The sequence below is a fragment of the Herpailurus yagouaroundi genome, unplaced genomic scaffold (assembly GCF_014898765.1).
Source record: "Herpailurus yagouaroundi ecotype Mexico unplaced genomic scaffold, PumYag 140, whole genome shotgun sequence".
Classification (NCBI taxonomy): domain Eukaryota; kingdom Metazoa; phylum Chordata; class Mammalia; order Carnivora; family Felidae; genus Herpailurus; species Herpailurus yagouaroundi.
In genome coordinates, this window is record NW_024412395.1 from 32551170 (window position 1) to 32574838 (window position 23669).

Genomic DNA, 23669 nt, shown 5'->3' on the forward strand with positions numbered 1-23669 from the left:
CTCTGCAGAAGCTTTTTATTTTGATGTAGTACCAATAATTTAGTTTTGATCTTGTTTCCCTTGCCTCAGAAGACGTATCTAGAAAAATTTTGCTACAGCTAATGTCAGAGAGATTATTGCCTCTGCTCTCTTATAGGAGTTTTATGGTTTCAGATCTCATATTTAGGTTTGTAATCCATCTTGAGTTTACTTTTGTGTATGGTATACAAAAGTGGCCCAGTTTTATTCTTTTGCATGAAGCTGTCCAATTTTCCCAATACCATCTGTTGAAGACACTGTCTTTTTCCCATTGCATATTCTTGCATGCTTTTTCAAAGATTAATTGACCATATAAGCATGGATTTATTTCTGGGCTCTCTGTTCTTTTCCATTGATCATTCTGTCTATTTTTGTGCCAGTACCATACTGTTTTGATTACTAAAGCTTTGTAGTATATTTTGAAATCTGGAATTGTGATACCTTACACTTTCGATCTTCTTTGTCAAGATTGCTTTGACTATTCAGGTCTTCTGTGCTTCCATACAAACTTTAGGATTTTCATTCCAGTTCTATGTAAAATGCTTTTGGTATTTTGGTAGGGATTGTGTTAAATCTGTAGATTGCTTTGGGTAATATGGACATTTAAAAAATATTTGTTCTTCCATTCATGCTCACGGAATTTTTTTCTACTTGTTTGTGTCATCTTCAATTTCTTTCATCAAAGTTTTATAGCTCTCAGAGTACAGGTCTTTCACCTCCTTGGTTAAATTTATTCTTAGGCATTTTATTTTTGATGTGCTTGTAAATGGGATTGTTTTCTTAGTTTCTCTTTCTGTTCTTTTATTATTAGTGTATAGAAATACAATGAGTTTCTGTATATTGGTTATGTATCCTGTGACTTACTGAATTCAGTAACTTTCAAAAGTTATCAGTTTTAGCAGTTTTTGATGGAGTCCTTAGGGTTTTCTGTATATTGGGTGCCTCGGTGGCTTAGTCAGTTAAGCATCCAACTTTGGCTCAGGTCATGATCTTACAGTTTGTGGGTTCAAGCCCCATGTTGGGCTCTCTGCTGACAGCTCAGAGCCTGGAGCCTGCTTCAAATTCTGTGTCTCCCTCTCTCTCTACCCCTCCCCCACTTGCACTCTGTCTCTCTCTCAGAAATAAACATTTAAAAAAAAGAGAAAAGTTTACTACTTCCTTACCAATTTGGATACCCTTTCTTTCTTTCTTTCTTTCTTTCTTTCTTTCTTTCTTTCTTTCCTTTCTTTCTTTTCTTTCTTTCTTTCTTTCTTTCTTTCTTTCTTTCTTTCTTTCTTTCTTTTTCTTCCTTGTCTGATTGTTATGGCTAAGACTTCCAGTACTATGTTCAATAAAAGTTGTGAGAGTAGACAATCTTGTCTTATTCCTGATTGTGATGTTAGCTGTGAGTTTTTCTTTTATGGCCTTTATGATGTTGAGGTATGTTCCCTCTCAACCTACTTTGTTGAGGGTTTTTATCAAGAATGGATGTTTTCTGTGTCAAATACTTTTCTTGCATCTATTGAAATGATCATATGGTTTTTATCCTTTCTCCTGTTGATGTGATATATCAATAGGAGATTGATTTGCTACTGTTGAGCCAGATTGATTTGCTACTATTGCATTCCAGAAACAAACTCCATTTGATTGTGCTGAATGATTTTTTAATGTATTGTTGGATTTGTTCTGCTAATATTTTCTTGAGGATTTTTGCATCTATGTTCATCAGAGATATTGGCCTATAGTTTTCTTTTTTGTAATGTCTTTGTCTGGTTTTGGTATCAGGGTAATGCTGGCCTTACAGAATGTATTTGTAATTTTTCCTTCCTCATCTATTTTTTTGGAATAGTTTGAGAAATAGGTATCAACTCTTGAAATATTTGGTAGAATTCCTTCCTCCTGTGAAACCATCTGGTTCTGGCTTTTTGTTTGTTGGGAGTTTTTTGATTACTGGTCCAATTTTATTGATGGTAATAAGTCTGTTCAAATTTTCTAGTTCTTCCTGATTAAGTTTTGGGAGGTTATGTTTCTGGAATTTATCCATTTCTTCTAGATTGTCCAATTTGTTGACATTTAATTTTTCATAATATTTCCTTATAATTCATTGTATTTATGTGGTGTTAGCTGTTATTTCTCCTCTTTCATTTCTGATTTTGGTTGAGTATTTTCTCTCTATCTCTTTCTCTTTTGATGAGCCTGGCTAAATGTTTATCAGTTTTCTTTATCTTTGCAAAGAACCAGCCCCTGGTTTTATTGAGCAGTTCTATTGTTTTTTTTATTTCTATTTCATTTATTTCTGCTCTAATCTTTATTATTTCCTTCCTTCTGCTGGCTTGGGGCCTTATTTGTTCTTTTTCTAGCTACTTTTGCTATACGGTTAGGTTGTTCATGTGAGATTTTTCTTGCTTCTTGAGGTTGATTGATATTGCCCTAAACTTCCCTCTTACAATCACTTGTACTGAATTCCAAAGATTTTGGACCATTGTGTTTTCACTTTCATTTGTTTCCATGTATTTTTTAATTTTCTCTTTGATTTCTTAGTTAACCCATTCATTGCTTAGTAGAATGTTATTTAACCTGCATGTATTTGTGTTATTTCTAGATTTTTTTCTTGTGGTTGATTTCTAGTTTCATAGCATTGTGGTTGGAAAAGATGCATAGTATGACTTCAATCTTTTGAATTTGTTGAAACTTATTTTGTGGCCTAATATATGATCTATTCTAGACAACGCTCCATGTACACTTGGAAATAATGTGTATGCTGCTCTTTTAGGATAGAATATTCTGAATATGTCTGTTAGGTCCATCTGGTCAAGTGACTCTTTCCTTATTGATTATCTGTTTGGATGATCTATCCATTGATGTCAGTGGGTGTTACAGTCCACTACTATTATTGTATTACTATTGATTACTTTCTTTATATTTGTTATTAGCTGCTTTATGCATTTGGGTACTCCCACGTTGGATGCCTAAATATTTACAGTTGTTATATCTTTTTGTTAGACTGTTTGCTTTATGATTGTAGTGTCCTTCTTTGTCTCATTACACTCTTTGTTTTAAACTGTATTTTATCTTATATAAGTGTTGCTATGTCCACTTGTTTTCAGTTCCATTTACAAGATAAATACTTTTCCATACCTTCACTTTCAATCTGTATGTGTCTTTAAGTCTGAAATGAATCTCTTTTAGCCAGCTTATGGATGGGTCTTGCTTTTTAATCCATTTAATCCAAAAGACCTTATGTCTTTTCATTGGAGTGTTTAGTCCAAAAGACTTTATGTCTTTTCATTGGAATGTTTACATTCCAAGTAATTATTGACAGGTATGAACTTACTGCCATTTTATCAGTTGTTTTATGGCTGTTTTTGTAGTTCTTCTCTGTCCCCTTCTTCTCTTGCTATTTTCTCTCACAGTTTTCTGGCTTTCTCTTAATTTTTTGCATATCTATTACTGGTTTCTGATCTGTGGTTAAGAATTAGGTTTGTATATAACATCTTATGCATAAAGCAGTCTATATTAAGGTGATGGGTGCTTAATTTTGAGCTCATTCTTTGCTGCTCTCCTCTCCATGTTTCAGATATTTGTTATCATATTTTACATCCTTTTATTTTGTGCTTCTCTTGAACTGATCTTTACAGACATACTGTTTTTTGCATTGGTCCTTCCTATTTTCTTACTCTTACTTATGGTTTTTGTTTTCCACTCATAGATACATCCTAACATTTTGGATAACACTGGTCTAATGGTTGTGAATGGTGGTGAGTTAACTTTTGTTTGGGAAACTCTGTCTCCCCTTCTATTCTGAATGATGGCCTTGCTGGTTAGAATATTCTTGGCTGTAGGTTTTTCCCTTTTAGCACTTTGCATATATCATGCCACTCCCTTCTGGCCTATAAAATTTCTGCTGAAAATCAGCTAATAGCCTTATGGGATTTCTTTTATATGTAACTGTATTTTTTTCTCTTGCAACCTTTCAAATTCTTTCTTTATCACTATTTTTTGCCATCTTAATGATTATGTGTCTTGATATGGACCTCCTTGCGTTGATTTTGCTAGAGGCTCTCTTGCCTCCTGGATCTGGATTTCTGTTTCCTTCCCTAGATTAGGGAAATTTTTAGCTACTGTTTCTTCAAACAAATTTTCCACCCCCTTTTCTCTTCTGCTTCTGGGATCCCTATAATACGAATATTATGCTTGATGGTGTTGGTGAATTACCTTAGTCTATTTTCACTTTTTTATCATTTTTTTCTCTCCTGTTCAGCGTGATTGCTTTCCAACACTCCGTCCTCCAAGTTGCTGATCTGTTCTGCTTCCTCTGGCCTACTATTTTCCATTTAGTGTATTTTTTTTTAATTTTTTTTTCAACGTTTATTTATTTTTGGGACAAAGAGAGACAGATCATGAACGGGGGAGGGGCAGAGAGAGAGGGAGACACAGAATCGGAAACAGGCTCCAGGCTCTGAGCCATCCGCCCAGAGCCTGACGCAGGGCTCGAACTCACGGACCGCAAGATCATGACCTGGCTGAAGTCGGAGGCTCAACCGACTGCACCACCCAGGCGCCCCCGTTTAGTGTATTTTTAATGTCACTTACTGAGTTATTCATCTCTTATTTGTTCTTTTTTATGTTTTTTTTTTTTTAATTTCTTTGTTGAGGGTCTCACTGAGGTCCTCCACTCCTTCCTCAAGTCCATTAAGTATGACCATTACTTTAAGTTCTCTATCAGGCATACTACTTATCTCCTTTTCAACCTCCTCATATCTGGAAACTAGAATTCAAAGGTAGTGGGCAATTAGAGTTTATAACTTTCATTACAATGTTTGTTTACCCACTTCTTGAAAGCTGCTTTTGGAAGTATGAGGTTTTTACTAAAAGGAAGTTAATTCTGAAGCTCACTTATTTTTATGATTCTAGATTTGAATTGAATGCACTTACATGGTGAGAATGTGAAATGACAGGTAGCACCTTCTGGGGAGACATGCTGTGTTTCTGCCTGTTTGTCCCTCCTCACCCCTACCCCCAATTATGACTATAGCAAGTCTGTCCTGTAAATATATATGACAAGCAGAGACATGGCCTCTTATGGGCCTCGACCCTGAGAATTTCTTCAGCAATGGATGCATTTCCACAGCTGGGGGAGCCAGCTGAAGGAGCGGCAGCTCATTCAAGGGGAACAATCTTTCTTGCTGTAATGGGTCTGGAATGTGGATGTGGGACCTGTCACAGAAGCTTCTCTCTTCTCCATATTGACAGCTTGTGCTCACACCATGACATGTGTGCTGCAGAAACGTGACCTGGAACTGATATGTTCTGGCAGAAACAAGCTGGGAGAGTTCAGGCTCTTTCTCTCTGCTTTTTTCTCTTCCCTCATGGTACTGAATTGTTGAAGCAGGAGGGGGGCTTGTAGCTGTCAGAGAGGGTTCCCAGCCCCACCATCAGAGCCAGCTCTGTGGCCCACTAAGTCCATGTGGATGCTATCTTGAGATTCTTGGGTGATGACACTTTTACCTGCATATGGAATTGTACTATACATTAAATAAAACTCTGAGATGGGATATCTGCAAAATAGGGACTAAAAGAATAGAATAAACAAAAGGAACTTTTAGATATAAGTAAATGTGAAAACCAAGATAACGAGAAAGTAATACAGAAAAGGAATACAATGACCTGGTTTTTCAGTTCAATATACACAATCAATTTTGCTGTTGGAATATAAAAAGTCTATTATGATCAGGCTTGATTGCCTATGTTAATCAAATTGAACTCTCTCTCTGTAGCTTTAAAATTTCTTTTTGGGAGGGAGGGAAATGAAATTTTGCTTTTGAAAAATCTACTCAAGTCATGAAACATATGTTAATACATTTATTCATCAAATATTAAATAATACTAGCTCTGTGTTAGGTACTGGGGATGCAGTGGTGTAGAGGAGAAGTATGATTCCCCCAAGGCTTATCTTTATCAAAGGTAGAGACTGATAAAAACAAGTACACAAATAAAATAATTGCAAAATCTGATAACCATATGAATGAAACCAGAGAGGGACTGAGGAAGAGAAGATAAATGAGAGTAAGGGATTTCTGAAGTGGATGTTTAAGGTGAGAGTCAAAGGATGTGAATGGCATAGTCACGTGGGGGAAAGGGGATGAGCATCTCAGGTAGAAGGAAAAGTAAATTCAAAGGCTGTGTCAGGATTTGTTCAAAGAACTGAAATTAAAAAACAAACAGTGTGGTAGAAGTTCAGAAGGGTGGTGAGAAGGATAAAGAGACCTGGGGAAATGATCAGGGGCAGAACAGGTAGGGCATGGTAAGGAATTTGAATCCTGTTCAAGGGTGATCGAAAGCCCATAATGAGCTTTTAGCAGGGAAGAGACATGGTCCAGTACACACGCAAACACAAACACATGCATACACTTTTGTTTTTAAAACAATGCACACTTAAAGTACAGCTTTTCCTCCAGAGCCATTTGAGAATAAGTTGAATCATGATACACGGTGTTTGTTATTTATTGCCGTGTAACAAATTATACTACAATTTAGTGGCTTAAAATAACCTTTACAATCTCGGAGTTTCCGGGGATCAGAATCTGGGCATGGCTTAGCTGGCTTCTCTGTGTCATACTCTCATGGGCTGCAAACAAGTGTCGACTGAGGCTGCAATCTTACCTGAATGCTGGACTATAGCAACAGCCCTTCCAAGCTTACTCAGGTGGCTGTTGGCAGGATTTGGTTCCTCGTAAGTTATTGACTTAAGACCTGCAGTTCCTTGCTAAGGATTCAGTTCCTCACAGGCTTTCTCACAGGTCTCCCTCAGCTCCTTGTCATGTAGCCCTCTCCATAGGGCAGCTCGCAACACAGCCGCTGACCTGTCTCAGAGTGAGTGAGCAAGAAAAGGAGAAAGAAGAGCCAAGATGGGAGACATAGTCTTGTTATAACCTAACCTCATAAGTGCTATGCTATCCACTTTTGTCATTTCCTAATAATTAGAAGTGAATCACTGGGTATAGACCACACTCAGCGGGAGGGAATTATACAAGATCATGAATATCAAGAAGTGGGTATCACGGGGACCATCTTAGAGGCAACCTATCACATGACCCTTCACACCAAGCACCTTACAACAAGGATGTTCTACTAACCACAATGCAGACACCAGAATTAGGAAATCAAATTGATACTCACCTCAGATCCTATTCAAGTTTTGCCAGTTATTGTAGTAATGTCCTCTATGGCAAAATGATCCAGTCCAGAATCATGCTTTGCTTTGAGTTGTCATGTCATTTTAGTTTCCTACAGTCTGCTTAATTCTTCAATTTTGCCTTGACAATTATGCTCTTGACATTTTTTGAAGATTGCTGGCTAGTTGCTTTATAGAAAGGCTCTCAGTTTGGGGTTTTCTGATGTTACTTTATGGTTGGATTCAGGTTATGCATCTTTGGCAGGAATATCATAGAAGTGATGCATTGCATCCTACCAGGTGGCACATGGTTTTGATCAACCAATTCATTGCTGGTGATTTTAACTTTGATCCCCTGATTAAGGTGATGTCACCCAGGCTTCTCCACTATAACATTACCTTTCTTCCTCCCTTGTAATTAATAAATATTTTGTGGAGAGGTACTTTCCAGCTTTTCCATTCCCAATGAAACATTGAATGTATTCATTTATTGATTTATATCAGTATAGACTAGTCAGTATAGATTTTAATTTTATTCAATGGATATTATTTTTACTATCACTATTAATTTTGATGCTAATAGTTTCAGATGTGACCGATGGGAGCCCCTTCAAGCTAGCTTCTATTTTTTTAATGTTTATTTATTTTTGAGAGAAGGAGAGAGATGGAGGGGCAGAGAGAGGGGGACGGAGGATCTAAAGCCGGCCCTGTGCTGACAGTAGAGAACCCAATATGGAGCTCAAACTCACAAACTGTGAGATCATGATCTGAGCTGAAGTCAGACCCTTAACCGACTGAGCATCCCAACCTCTCTTTTTTTTTGATAGGTCTCCATCATTTCTGAGCACTTCCTTAGTTTCTGACATAAAACATGTTGCAGGCTCTTGTTGTACTTCCCCTATCCTCGCCTTGGGATTGTCCATTTAACTAAGGAATCCTGGTTCCTTTTAGTGGAGAATGGTATTTAGAAATCAAGATATGTGCATAGTGCTATGCAGGTGTTACAGCTGCCAGGCTTTCTCAAAGGATACAGCTAGGGAGGTATAATGTATGTATGTGTGTGTTTATACACATTTATATTTATGTTTATTTTTACATCTATTGACATATATAGGGAACTATGAATTCACACTGCTATTTACATTTCCAGTTCAACACTATAAGGCAAATTATTTTTCTACCTCTCTGTATTTATAGCCCTTTCTTCCAGAGTGAGAAACATGCCTTCCATTATCTTTAGTATATTTACTTGTTTGATCAGTGTCCCTGCTTGCTATCAACCTCCAATTTCTGCTACCAATACCCACTCCCCTACCTCCCAGTATGGATGATCTCCTGACTCCACTCAGGCTCCAACAGCCATGCTGGGGTATTACCATCTCCACCTCTCCTGTGTGGATATACTTCTCGCCCTTCCAGGCTGAGGAAATATGTGCCATGCCATCATCACCCATGTGGCTGTCCTCCTTAGCCCTGCTTAGGTTTTGATCCCTAGTTCTGGGCCATTATGGTTAATCCCCCACTATATGGATGCCTCCTTTGTTCAGCATGAATGAATGGCTTTGGGGCTAAATTAAGGTTTTTTTCTTCCAGCTTCATTGAAATATAATTGACAGATGGTACTGTGTAAGTTTAAGGTATACAGCATAATGACTTGACTTACATATGTTGTGAAATGATTACCACAATAAATTTAGTTAACATCCGTTATCTCATGTGGATACAAGAAAGACAGACAGACAGAAAGAGAGAGAGAGAGAAAGAAAGAAAGAAAGAAAGAAAGAAAGAAAGAAAGAAGAAAGTTTTTTTTCTTTGTAATGAGAACTCTTAGGACCTACTCTCTTAACAACATTCAAATATATCATATAACAGTGTTAACTATAGTCATCATATTATACATTCACCAACATCTACTTATCTTGTAACTGGAAGTTTGTACCTTTTGACCACTTTCATCCAAATCCTCCACTCCTCACCCTTTGCCTCTGGTAACAAAAATCTATTTTTTTTCTATGAGGTGTTGTTTTGTTTTTTAGATTCCACATATAAGTGAGATCATTCAATATTCGTCTTTCTCTAACTTATTTCACTTAATGTGAAATCCATATTGTCACAAATGACAGGATTTCCTTTTTAATGGCTGAATTATATCCAAAGGGCTGAATTGTTGAGGAAGACTAGGAAAGCAAAAAGTAGAAGAACTACGATATACTTTGTGCCAGTATCTGTTACTGTTTTATGGAACATGGATGGGAGAGGGCAGGAACTGAAGCAAGGAGATCAGTTGAAAGGCTGCTAGATAATGTCAGCTGAGAGACGGTGGTGGATGACTTGAGGGTCTGGCAGTAGAGTGGAAAGAACATTTGGGAAGTCGAAATCACTTTCTCTTGGATGACAGTGGGAAGAGTGGGAAAGGTAGAAACCTAGGAGTCTAAGCAACTGCTTGCAACATGGTGCCTTCTACTAAGACAGGAAGGAATTAGGGTTGAGGGTATAGTGTGCGGAGAAGAATCAATCATTATTTTTCAAGAATGTCAAGCTTGAGGTATAGGTGAGACATTTAAGAAGAGATGTTAAGTAGGGAGATGGATACAGGAGTGAACTCAAAGCAGAAGTCCGGGCTGGCAATATAAATTTGAGAGACATGAACATAAAGAAAGAGTTGTGAGAGACAGAGCATCCAGAACTGACCCTCAGAAACTCCAACAATCAGATGCCAGGAAAAAGAGACAGACCTAGCAGTAGAGCTTGAAAAGGAGAGGCCAGTGGGTAAGAGAAAAATTTAAAAAAAAAACACAAAACTGCTATCATAGAACTGAGAGTTACCATGCTTTAAGAAGGTAGGAATAATTGATTATATCAAATACGTTGAGAAGACAAACATGAAAATCCAAGTGTCCATTGGCTATGGCTATGAGGAAGTCTTGGTGATTTTGATAATATTTTACATTCAGTAGAGTGGTGGGGAAGAAACCAGATTGTAGTGAATTAAATTGTTGAAGATATACAAGGATATATAAATGCAGTGGGAGACGCATGCTTTTGAGAGGTTTGCTGTGAATGACAGGAGAGATGGTAGCGTAGCTGGATGAGTATTTGGAGTTGAGTATTTGGAGTCATTTTAAGATGGGTGATTTTGGAATCTATCTGTATGCTGAGGGCAGTAATCCCAGAGGAAGAGACTGATAAGGCAGAGTGAAGGGGAATAACCTAAACAGAGAAATCCTTGAGGCTTCTGAGGATTGTTGTCACAGGACACTTGGAGGACTGGCCTTTGATATGACTGGTCTCAGTGGTAAGGGGAAAAGAGAGATAGTGATTAACAGATCTATTTGTAGTGTAGTATATGAGACATTAAAACAATATCCTGATATATTTTTCTTCTCTGTCATCTGGGCTTTTCTTCCCTTGCTGACCTTCTACTATAAGGCTAAATCACAAAGCTTATTACCCTAAGGAAGCAGTAGAAGATACTGCTTTGAAAAAAGTAAAGAGAGTAGGAGAAGGAAATGATGTGAGGGGAATCCCTGCCTGGAAGATAGGGAGGTATGAAGGGAGGAGAGACTAGAGAAGAGAGGAAAGAAGAGGAGAGGAAAGGAGAGGAAAGGAGAGGCGAGGAGAAAGAAAGAATTCTCTTGATGTCTAACCTGAGAGTATGTGTGTTGGAAAGTTCCAGACAGATTTTCAGGAAAAGAATCTGGACAGCTGGCATTTACTCTCCTGGGAGCTAGCCTGGGGTGGCTGAAATCCTCTCAAATAAGTCCTTTATTTGACATGGTGTCACATCCAGCAAGGCACAGGAGTGGCACTGAAATCAGTTTGAAAGAGATTTCAAGCAGGAGAGTTGCCTCACAGAGCCTCCCCACCAATACAGACCCCCTCCCCGGGGGTATGAGAAAGCAGCTGTTTCCAGCTCCCTGGAAGGATGGATGGAGGTGCTGAGAGGAACAGAGGTTTAGAATAAGCCTGAGCTTGGGATGAGGAACCTGTGATGGGTCAGGAGACCAGGGCATCATCTGTGGTCACCACAGGACGGCTGGGAGCCTATTAGAAGGAGCCAACCCAGCAAGGATTGGTGAAGGGTCAAAGGACAGTGAGTGGACCAGAAGCTTCTCCCTTATTGCTGTAAATGCATGGGAGCTTTCGCTATGTCCAGACGCTTCCCAAGGAGGAGAGAAAGACAACAGAAAATGGAAAACACCTTGAAAGACTATTTGCTGCAAACTGTATATTTCACCAAAGCCTCTCTTACATTGAAAGATGATGAGTTACTTTTAATAAATTTGTTTTAATTTTCCCCATGGAAATAGGAACACCAGAGAAAGACAAAGTCAGTGAGAGAAAATTAAATTCACCATTTCCCCCAAACGTAGGCTGCCGTGACTCTGTGGACAGTGATTTGGTAGGTTTGTTGCTGGGAAGATGAGAGAGGTTGCATCTCACGGCTTCCATCGTGCCTTTGAAATGTGAAGGGAGTGCTGCTTGAAGAGTGGGAGTTATGAAAGAGATTTGGGAATTTGAGAACAGAGGAAAAGGTATAAAATTGTCTCAGGGGGATTCCAAATGCACGTTAGTATCTTAAAGTCTTTATGAGGCCTTGTTTTAGAAAAAAGACACCTGTTCAAATTTATATACAAGCTAGGACAGATCCAGGTGTGGAGGATCCTGAAGCTCATACAATTTGAAGAGCCTCTTTAAGAAAAAGAACACAAAGTTACAAACACAAAACCCAGAATGGAGGCTTGGAAGGAACTCATGAAAACAAGGGTCTCTGAAGCTCCAGCTTTATTAGCTTTACAGTAAAACCATCTCTATGCTTTAGATGACCACATTTGCTCATCAGAAGACTTTTTTGCCTCCCCACGCCTACGAATCGTGCCCAGAATAGGCTATTTAGCAGCAAGGTAGGATGTGCTGACACAGACTGTTGTGGCCTCTCCCACTTGCCTTCCTTCTCTCATCTCTCACCTCTCTCACCTCAAACGTGAACACAGTTGACCCTTGAACAACATGAGAGTTAGGGACGCCAACCCCCCATGTAGTCGAAAATCCATATGTAACTTTCGACTCCTCTAAAACTTAACTACTAATAACCTACCGTTAACGGGAAGCCTCACTGATAGCATACACAGTCAGTTAGCACCTATTTTGTATGTTGTATGTATTATATATGATGCTCTTACAATAGAGTAAGCTGGAGAAAAAAATGTTATTGGGAAAAATCGTAAGGAAGAGAAAATACATTTACAGTACTGTATTTACTGAAACAAATCTGCTTATAAGTGGACCTGAATAGTCCAAACATGTGTTGCTTGAGGGTCAGCTGTACATCATTCCACAGCTGCTTGTTATTTTCCTAGAATACCAGCCTCATGCCCACGCCATGCCTCTCTCTACCACTTAGCTTCCAACCTTTCTAGATGGGTGCCTTTCCAACTTTTGAGAGCACAACCCATCATAAGAAATATATTTTATATTGTAATCCAATACTCACATATATCACTGAAAAAATTTTTCACAAAATGCATCTTCATGTTTTTATGTGCAATGTACTGTAATATTTTCTTTCTGATGTCTTGCATACTTAAAAATAATTGTGGTTGGTCCACACTAGAATGATTCTTACAGCTGGAAGTTCGAGAAACACTTTGTGGCTAGTGCCTCATGCTCTTTCATGCCGCCATTCTTTGCTCATGTGGCTCCCTCACTCTGGATTGCCCTTAACCTCGGCTGTGATTTTGGAGATCATTTTCTTCCCTCCAGTTTCAAAGAAAATTTTACAAACTTTTATACAAAGCCATCCATGTAATCCTCTGTGCTCTCGTGGAGTTTTGCACTCCTACTGGTATGGCAAATACTTTATTCTGCTTTTGATTATAATTAATTATTTAAAATTCAGTCCTCTTTACTTGGTTGTGAAATGCTTCAGGGAAAGACTATGAGATTCCAGCATGGCCATTTCTATGAATTCCAGAGCATCTATCATCTAGGACTTTGCAAATTTATAAAAGTTGAAAAATAATAGTGGCTCGCAAGATTGTTGTATTAGATAAGAGAACACATTTAAATACTAATGGCATAAGTAACATGTACTATACTTGTTTTATAGCTGAAGTAATTGGCTTAGGGTCGCACGGGTTGTAATTGAGATAGCCAGGACATAAGCCAAGCCAAACCCCACATTCCCAGCCAACATGCTATTCTCTTAGTTAAGTGCTTCACCTGTAGGAAGCACTTAGTAATTGGTGACTATTATTATCACTTAACAGAAGGGTGTTGGATCAAAACTGAATGAATGATTTGGCAGAAACTACAGATTATCTGTAATAGCCTTTGTGCCTAGGGATAATTTCATTCATCATTCCTGCTATTAGTTTGCTATTTATTCTGCTGTTTTACTTTTCTGTGTGAGTGGCTGTGACTATATGATTAAAAATCACCGGATCAGGAAAATGAATTTACTGTCTTCAGTAGTCTTAATGACCACATCAGATTAACTGCAAGACTGATTCAATTATGCACAAATTAGATATTAAGATAGATGAAAAGAATCCAATTTGACCAAAAAATGATTTTGAGACTGCACAGATCAAACTAATTTTCTTCCTTTGTGCAATTCAGTTCAATTCAAACCTTTAAATATACAGTACAAAGCACTGCAGGGGATAGCAAGAAAATAAGCCTCATCCCCTTGTTGCCAAGGAGTTCACAGTCCAGTAGGGGTGGGGTGGAGGGAATAGGATGTCTATATAAATAGCCCTAAAATGAGGCAGGGTAAGATCTGCTTCATGAGGTCTCAGTGAATCCTGAGGTCCCAAGAAAGAGTGGATTGTTTCTCCAATGAGAGAATTGTGGAGTGGAGGAGACACGTTAAAAGATGAGAGGGCCAAGTGTGATTCTGGTTCTCAAAATGAAGATGTGGGATTTTCTGCACTGCAGACCCGTGGAAAGTTCACAGGTTTTTAAGTAAAATTCTAGGATTACCTTCTAACAGGATGGTGGAGAAAGCTGATATATAAAAGGAATCTGATGATTGCTAAATATTATTGAAGAAGTCATATCAAACTAATATTTTTCTGGGTGGGGGTCATAGTTATTAAACTGGTACAAATGAGAAAAGAGATATAAATGAAGCAGACAAATTTCAAGGATAGCCTTGGGGATAAAACAAGAAAAACGAGGTACATTAAAGTTGATGAATTGAACAACTGTATCCAAAGGATGCTGATTAATAGATAGATGTTACCCTGAAGGACACTCTTTAGTGTCTTTTCATAGGCCTCCAACGTGAGCACTGTTTGATTCATATTTAATCAGCAACGTGAATAAAGATATAGAAGACATATTCATTAATCTGCCGATGAACCGGAGCTGGGAAGAATGGCAAACAGTGACAAAACCAGGGTCTAAAACCATCTTCATCAGGTTGAAATGATGGTTCAAATCTACCAAGATAAAGCTCAGTAATCTTGATCTTGGTCCACCAAGCTAACAGCACATGAGAAAGATGGTACATATATGGCTTAGTAGCAGCAAAACAAGCTTCTAGCTTTAATGAGTTGACTGTGATCGATCAACAGTATTACATGATCAATGGAGTTGTCACTACCATTACCACCGCCACCATTGTCACTACAACTCCACTACCGCTACCGCACTACCACTGCCACAACCTCCACTGCCACCGCCATCATTGTCACCACCAATCACAATGACAAGTTAATGAGCTCTTAGGCTGTGTTCACGGAAACAATTTCTCTGGAGGAGAAGACTAGTTCCACAAACCACATCACAATGAAACCAATGTGTCCAGTTCTCTATGCCATATGTACAACCTGGAGAATGTTCAGGGGGAGAGCAACTGTACGGGAGAAAAAAAAATGTGTTATATTAAAAAAATTTTAACGCCCTGGAGTAGAGAAGTAGCAGGAATATGATAAAAGTTGCCAAATGGTCCAAGAGCTGTCATATGGGAAAAGCAGTTTAACTTTTTTATAGAGCTTCAAAAGGCAGAACTAGAATCAGTAACATTAATTATAGGAATATAGATCTCAGTTTGTTAAAGAATTTTCACATAGCTAGAGCTGTTTAAAAATGGAAAGCATGGTTCCTGCTGTTTCTTATTGCAGGGTGTTCAGGTATGGGCTGATTATATACTTCAGGTATGGGCTGAATATACATATATTATTATAAGAGTTCAAGTATCGGATAGGCAGTTTGAATTTAGCATTTTTGATTCCTAGACTGACATCACTGAACATGGTGGAAACTTGGGGACACAGAGGGGAGGCTGACAAGACAGTCTCATAATTACATGGTGGGATCACCAAAAGGGACTATTGAGGAGCAAAGGCAATGGCATGATAATCTGGAGGTGGCTATAAGGGATTTGCTGACCCATGCTCAGGGCTTGGTAATGGAGTGCAGGATGGAAGAAATGGAGAAAGTGGTACTACTGGAGAGATTTCCCCCTGTTACGGAGGATAAAGGGAAAGGCAGGTTTTAGTAGAAAATATATGTGGAGAAAAGTTCGATCACCCCAAGAGACTACAGTAGATTGGAGACATAGGAAGTAGCTTGAGACAGGGTGGAGAGCTCTGCAGTGGGGGTGTTGTCTGAATCGGAGAATCCCGGAGGAGTCCCAGAGCAGGTGGCCGACAAGTTCAGAACCAAGACAGCAGTTGTAGGTAGTGAGAATTAAGAAAGCAGGTATCGCAAGGTCTGTTTGAGTGTCAGGCAGGCAAGAAGAGTGGGAGTGTTGAGAGGCAGAATTTGGTTACTGAAGATGCCTCTAGGACCGTCTCCCACTGTCCCCATCACTCTCATCCTCAGTTTCCACGCAACAGGAAGGGGACCCTTCTTTGTACCAGTTCGCAGAGTGCTCTGAACTCCAGGCGTGTGTAAATACTGGAACAGAAACCTGACTTCAGTCCCCCACCCCCTGCTCTTACAGAATTCATGTTTGTTATGCAGGAACTTGCTGTTGGGGGGGGGGGGGGCCGGTTGGTTCCCAAGGCAGATTGCCTTCAGGCTGCCTCCACCTGTCCCTTTCCCATCCTACTTCAAAGGGACATAGACTCCATAATCTTAAATTTTAGACCTAAGGCAAACTTTGATGCCTGAGGCAGATTCTGAAACAAGAACGCACAAGTAAACAGGATTTTTTTTTTCTTTTCAAATCATGAGAAATTCTGTCCTAATCATAGTTAGATTTAATCACAGGTAGAGGATATTTGTATACCATTCCTCTTAGAAGGGTCTCTAAACACTTTAATATAGATGTGGTCTTCGCAAAGTCCTTGTGCACTCTATGACTTTGTAAGATAGCTGCAGGCATGCTGGAAACCATTTAGATGCATTTAAAGAGAAGGTGAATTTGCTTCCCACATTCAGTTTGGCCTTCAATTCTTCTTGGCCATAGGGTAGAATTTTCCTGCTCAGCTAAACAGGCACATTTTGCTTGTCTTGGAATCTGAAATAAGATTACTCTGTGTATGATTAAGTAATGTAGTTGTTGTAGACTTCAATACACTTTCTTTAAAATACTATTTTTACAAATGGCTCCTATCATTCCTGTGGCCCCAAAGAGTCAAGTTTAAAAGTATAGAAAGATTGTATGAAGACTTTTTGTCATTTTGATTTGTCTTCCAAAGTTGTTTACATAAATACTTCACAAGGGTCTTCTGTTCTGTGTACCCGGCAGCCAGGATCACCATATTGGCTGTTAGGAAAAATATGTTTCCTAATGTTATTTTGCCTTCGGCAGAGGAGGGGCAATACAAGAGACTACTTGCTGTCTCTCCTCTGCCTGTATACCTTTCAGTGAAAGCAGATCATTTTCTCCTGTGACCCAGACTATACTAGGTGCAGACTGTACGTATTCTCCCTGTTATGCTATGTCCACTGCCTGGCCTGGCGCTTGGCCTATAGTTGGGCCTTGAGTCATATTTATTTCTGTTGAGGGAGTCATACTAGATCGGGTTCTACCTGGAGGAGCATTTTGATCAATCGTGAACCCATTTCCATTATTAGGTTTGTATGAAACCCAGACTTCTCACAAGACCCCCGTGTGCGAGAAAGGAAATCTGTCCTCTTATTTATTCAGAACTAGAGAGGTCTGAGTTAGAATAAGCCTAATAAATACTGTCCCACAGAAAGAGGCTTTGCTGGCAGTTACTTTGAATCATCTCGTGGCTGCTAGGGAACCCCAAGCTGCACACGTGGGAAGAGCCTAATAAGATGGAGAACCGGGGAGCAGAAAATCTGATTAGACAGACAACCCAGCCTAATCAGAAAATAACCGCATGGGCTGAACACGAACCTGCTGTCCGCAGCTGATTGCAGCTGGAAGTCCTTTCCTGTGAGCTTTTCTTCCCCCCACTTAATCTTCATCCATTTTCTTTCTTTCTTGCCATATCCTGGTCTTAGGTTTCTAATAAGGTTGGCCTGTGATAATTGTGATTTTGTTACAAGATGCAAATGCAATCCTGGTTGTGCACAGGGCTAAAAAGGACATCTGTGTAAATATGTTCGGATTTGTAATCGCATCCCACCTCCAGCCTACAAGCTTTGATAGGATTAGCTGAAAGACTAGGACCTAGGTCAATTTGCACTGACTAAAACCGGTATGAGCCCGTTGTGGGTTAATCAGACCATCACAATCAGATTCCCAAGCATGAGAGGTGTGTTCTTTAGGGAGCACTGTGGAGTGAGCGTTCTCTTTGTGCAGAGGAAGTACAATAACCACAGGCAAACTTCATGTCTTTCATCACTGGATCATTTTCAGAAATGAACCAAATGCAAAATGACCCTGAAAAGCTGGAAACTAAGCCGAGTGGTGGATTAGACCATGGCCAGGGACAGGGAAGTGCCTAGCGTCTTGGTAAGTGCAAGATGCCTCTAGCTGAGGCAAAGCTGTTGACCGGTCTCCTCCACCCAGAGGTGGTGGGGACAGGCTCAGAACACAGGTTGGCCTTTCCACGCATCCCTACCGCCTGGTGCATCTTCCACTGCGAAGGGCAAACAGGAGAGCACTGCTTTCCTGGCCGTTGAGAGCACATGGGTCACAGGTATCTTAATGACTTGTCTGGCCTCTAACATCACCCAACAAGTAGGAGAGCTGATGCAGTGATCCAGATACATCAGTGCTCCCAAAGGCTATTAATTGCAGTATCAATTAACTGAGAGTTAGCCAAGAAGGATCGAGTTCAGAGTTACCTGGCAACTGCCCGCTCTCTCAGGACGTACAGATGTGCTGATTACAGGGCACGTGTGCTAAGCTGCCCACCCAGGTCTGGCCTGTCATGCTTGTGAGAAGGCAAGACACTGCACTCCAGGGACAAGGCATTTGAGGACTCCCACAGTCGCCATGAGTATTCGGACTGGACTCACTGGGAGGAGATGTGTCTGTAACTTTGGCCTCTTGAATGAAATCTTGTTTGCAGGGCAGATTCAGCTTTATGGGACTTGAAGCTTATATAATTTCAAAGATTCTCTTTAAGAAAAAAAGAATACAAGGGGCTCCTGGGGTGCTTAGTGGTTAAGCATCCAGCTCTCTCTCTCTCTCTCTCTCTCTCTCTCTCTCTCTCTGCCTCTTTCCCCCACTTGCTCTCTGTCTCTCTAAAAAAGAAGAAGAAGAAGAAAAGAGACTACAAAATTTGGGTAGGGGTTTCTAATAAAGTTCAACACACACCTACTCTGTAACCTAAAAATTTCACTCCTACACATATGCCCAAGAGAAGGTTAGCATATGTCCATAAAAAGATAAGCACAAGAATATTCGTAGCAGCTTTATTCGTAATAGCCCCAAACTGGAAACAATCCTAACGTCCATCAAGAGGCTAACGCATAAACAAAAGAAGTATATCATATAACAGAATGCTTCTCAGCAGTAAAGAATGAACTACTGGTACATGTAGTAACATGGATGAATTTTGAAGACAATAATGTCTAAGCAAAAGAAGCCAGACAAACGATTCCATGTGTATGGTATTCCAGAATAGGCAAAGTGAATCTTTGGCACTATTAGAATGATAAATTTAAAAAATTTTTGAACTCTGCTGGGAGTGCAAAATTTAACAGGTACTTTGGAAAACAGTTCAACAGTTTCTTATAACGTTACACACACACTTCCCATACAACTGAGCAACCTCTGCTTGTTATTTACCCAAGTGAAATGAAAACTCTGTTCACACAAAATCCTGTGCACGAATAAATGTTTAGAGTAGTTTTATTTATAATAGCCCCAAACTGAAAGCAATCCAAAAGCCCTTCAACCGGGAGACGGATAAGCAAACTGTGATATACCAATATAATGGATTGCAATTCATTCCATGCAGACCAGATTACTGCGACACACAACATGGGTGAAGTATACATGCTCTGTGTTAATGAAAGGAACCACATGCGAAAGGCTATATACCTACTCTGTGATTCCATTTATGTGACATTCTAGGGAAAACAGATCAGTGGCTACAAGAGGCTGAGGGTACAGGGAGGGGCTGGCCACAAGGGGAAACTTTCATGGGGAATATTTGGGGAGGGGATCTAAATAGATGGAAATATCCTATATCTTGACTGTGATGGTAGTTACATAACTCTGATCATTTATCAAAAACTCTCAGAATGGTAGCCTTGACTTGTTGGATATTTCTCCTTCAGCAGAAGCTGTAAATGTTATAGAAACCATGAGAGAAACAATAAGGGGGGGGGAATCAATGAATTAGACACAGGGAAGTATCTACCAGGAGACTTAGCCGTGAGGATGCACATAGCATTCCTTCCTATCTCTTACAATCAGACTGTCAAGGCTGACAGTAGTAAGTAGCAGTGTCTTTTCCTCTCAAAAATTTTACCTCATGACTTGGCAGCCAGGACATCTGCTTATTAGGTTATGGAAATTACCCTTTGGCTGAGAGAGACCTGACTCTAAGGGAAGTAATTCCTTTTATTAGCCAGGTTAGACCAAGCTAAGGTAAGAAATAGATCAAACACTTAGTGGCTCAATACACTAGAAGTTAACGGCAGCTTGGCCACGCGACCACTCAGAACAAGAAGGGATTCCATTAAGTGAGGTTTAGGTGTGTGCCAGTAGAAAGGGAAAATGGATTTTGGTAGACAGCTAGCGGTCTCTTTCACACTCTGACACCATCCACAATAGGAAATGATATCTTCAGCTGCTTTGGTGCTTGAGGATTTGGCTTAAACTTTGCAGCTATTCACATCTCTATTTTTATCAATGCTTTTGATAGGAGGATAAAGGTTAGGAACAAAGAAAGTGGAAAACTATCAGAGAGGGTTCAATAGTGAAGGATCTTATAATTATGGGCTTAAAAGAGGCTGATAAATTATTTGTGGGTTATGATGACATAGGTCTCTTTGTTCTCTGTGATTGTAGATAAGGGATGGGGTTGAAAATTGATTGGTAAGTCTAAATTTTTATTTAGTACAATATTTAATATGCAAATAACCATCAGGTGTAGCTGCTTTTGCGTTGACCTGAACTTAGACAGCAGAATAGGATGAAATCTTCCAGACAGTAAGATGCTAATCAATGAGATGTTTCTAGACTTTGCACATGGTTTTTTAAAACACCAAATGCATTTCAGTATGAGCGAGTGGAAGGTAATGGCACTGGGGAAAAGTACTACGAAGAAGTGGTGGAGACCAAAATACTCAAACACTGATTCCGAACAATTCTAGTAACAATTAGTGACAATATACAGTGAACAGGTATAGTTGTAACCAAAAAACAACAAAATGTAGGCCATCATGAGCAGGAGCAGTGGGAACACAATATGGAATATTACCCTGGCTTTGCACAAAAATGTGGAAGTCTACAGCTAGGGTCCTGTGGAGAGTGCCAGCTGCAAACCACCGAAAAAGACAAATGTTGCCTGGGGTGCACAGTTAAGGATAAGTAGGTGAGCAAGGAAAGAAGAATATAGCTCTGTGAACGTAAACTGCGACAAAAAAAGAACAACTCTTTCGTCATCAGAAGCACTCAATAAAATGTTTGTTAAATAAATACATAAATTAATCGAATCCTATGGGATATAGGACATGGATTTATTCACCGAGTAGCAACAGTAAGTATAAAGAGCTAAATTCAGCACACTCACCGAAAAGGAGGAAGTACTTTACATAATACTAAGTCAAAGGAACTTGTTTCTTTAAGAGGCAGAACATGAAGAAATGAGTAGGACCAAGAGGGTATAAATGAGTTCATGGATAATGAATCACTAATGGCTATTATGGGAAGCAAGGGATGCTCGAGGGTTTTCTTTTGAGACTGCTGCTGAAATGTGATGCGACCTGGGGAAAGTTCTCCAAACTGTGCCTTTCTTTCTACGAACTGTCCCGCGATGTCACTGTCAGAAAGGATGGTGGGAGAAGTAGCCCACGTGCCCACCATGCTTGTTCCTTTATACAAGCACCCATGTAGTGTAAAGCCTGACAGGGAAACAGGCAACTGTTTCTCTTCAGCATTCCTGGGTCGAGCCTGAGGCCAAAGAGGAACATTCTGTGATTGATGACCACCGATCTAAAAAGACATCTATGATAATGGAGGGGTGGTCCTGCTCAAGACTTGTCAGGGTGCCCATCTGTGTCACAACACTGTCCCGGGAATAATCATCACAGAGCTTCTCCAGCCTGGGAGTATGGGGTGGGGATTCATTAATGTTCAGAACACTGAGAGTGAATAACACACTAGTTATTTTTGGCTGCTGTGTCTTTCTGGAGTAGAGGGCTGAGTGGGGAAGGAAGCAGAAGGTGGAGAGAAAAGAGGAGCAAAGGAACCTGGAGCCCCCCAGCCCAGTCCACCCAGCTTTTGTGCCAGAGCGCTAGCCCCTCAGAGTAGTGTCACCATTTCCTACAAGCAGAAAAAAATGTTCATGAGTGTCCCCTAGCTCCCAACGGATCACCACAGCCGGAGAAGGTCCATGAGGTGTCCTAGAGGAGCTGGAGTGCAAGTGGGAGAACAGGGGACTCAACCTGGCCTGTCTGCAAAGATCTGCTGACATCCTTTGAAATCAGGTTTCCATTCCGAGATTTCCTCTTCGATCTCTCAGTTGAAAAGTATGGTCCCTACAATGCACACATCCCCTGTGCTGGGATATTGTGCCATTTATCCAGTTCCTCTTTTGGGCACTTTGTCTCAGGACAAAGGTGACAGCAATGACTACCAGCAGACTGACCCCAGGCCTTCCTGGAACGAACGATGTCTTATCACTTGAACATAAGCATCGCTTGGACGCTCTATCATGTGGACAAAGGTACTTTTCCCCCTCCCTGCTCTGGGCTTATTTCTGTTTGTTCTCTGCCTTTCTCTCTCTGCACCTGTGTCTCCTTTTCCCTCCCTCCCCTTCTGCCTGCCCTCTCTCTATTACTTGCCCACACAGGACATTTTTCAGACTACAAAATGTAGCAACACATTTATTACCCCTGGGTAACTCCACAGACAATCAAGAAAATGCTTTTCAGCATGATGAAGTGTCATGAACAATGAATGTATAGCAAAATAAATTACTTTATAAATGAAGAAAAACATCTCACTAATGCAGAGTCCAGGAATATCTCAAGGTAACAATTTTACTTCAATTAACAGTGATGGGGGGGCGGAAACACCCGTGAGTCAAAACCTGGTATTTATTAAAGGCTTCAGACTTGTAGAGGGCATTTATTCAGCAGGTGGGCTTGTTAGAAAGGAGATAGGCTGCTATCACTGAAGGCCCGCTCATCCTTTATGTCAGGTAACCTTCTGTGGCCCCAGGCCTGGGTTGATGCACCCTGAATCCTCATCACCCAGGTGCATAATTTTATCATGCATTTAGCACATTGTTTTGAGACTGCCCATGCAGTGCACCTCTGACCAGATTGCAAGCCGTCTTGAAGAGTAGGTAGGACTTCAGAGGATTGAGCTCTGTATCCCGAGCACCTGGCACAAGGTCCTCAACATGATGGACAGTTAATGTGTGTGTGATGAATGAATGAATAAATAATTGATACTGACCCCGAAGTCTTGACTGATCTCTGTGAGATGACAGCGTGCAAAATCTGGTGTGTGGCTCCGTGTCTCCTGATCTGAGATGCAGGCCAGGCCAAGTGGTCTCCAAAATCACTTACCTGTCATGGATTGCCTTTAGATAGCCTCTAAGCCAGCTTCACACAGGGTGGGTCTCAGCAGCTACTTTTGACCATGAGTTCATGCACCATTATTATAGCATTTCGGTCACCTTCAAGTCCTCGCTTGAATACCCCCTTCTCCACAAGACCCCTTTGTCACCCTATTTATAGTTGTCCCTGGCCCAGTCAACTGGGACTCCTGATTCCTCTTACCCTGCTCTCCATTTTCTTCCGTAGCTCTTATCTCCTTCTAATGTTGAGTCATTTATTTATTCACTCATTCTGTTTATTGTTTACTGTTGTATTAGTGTATTTATATGACAGTAATATATTCACAATAACATAAAAATTATTTCATTTGTATTATTGTAAT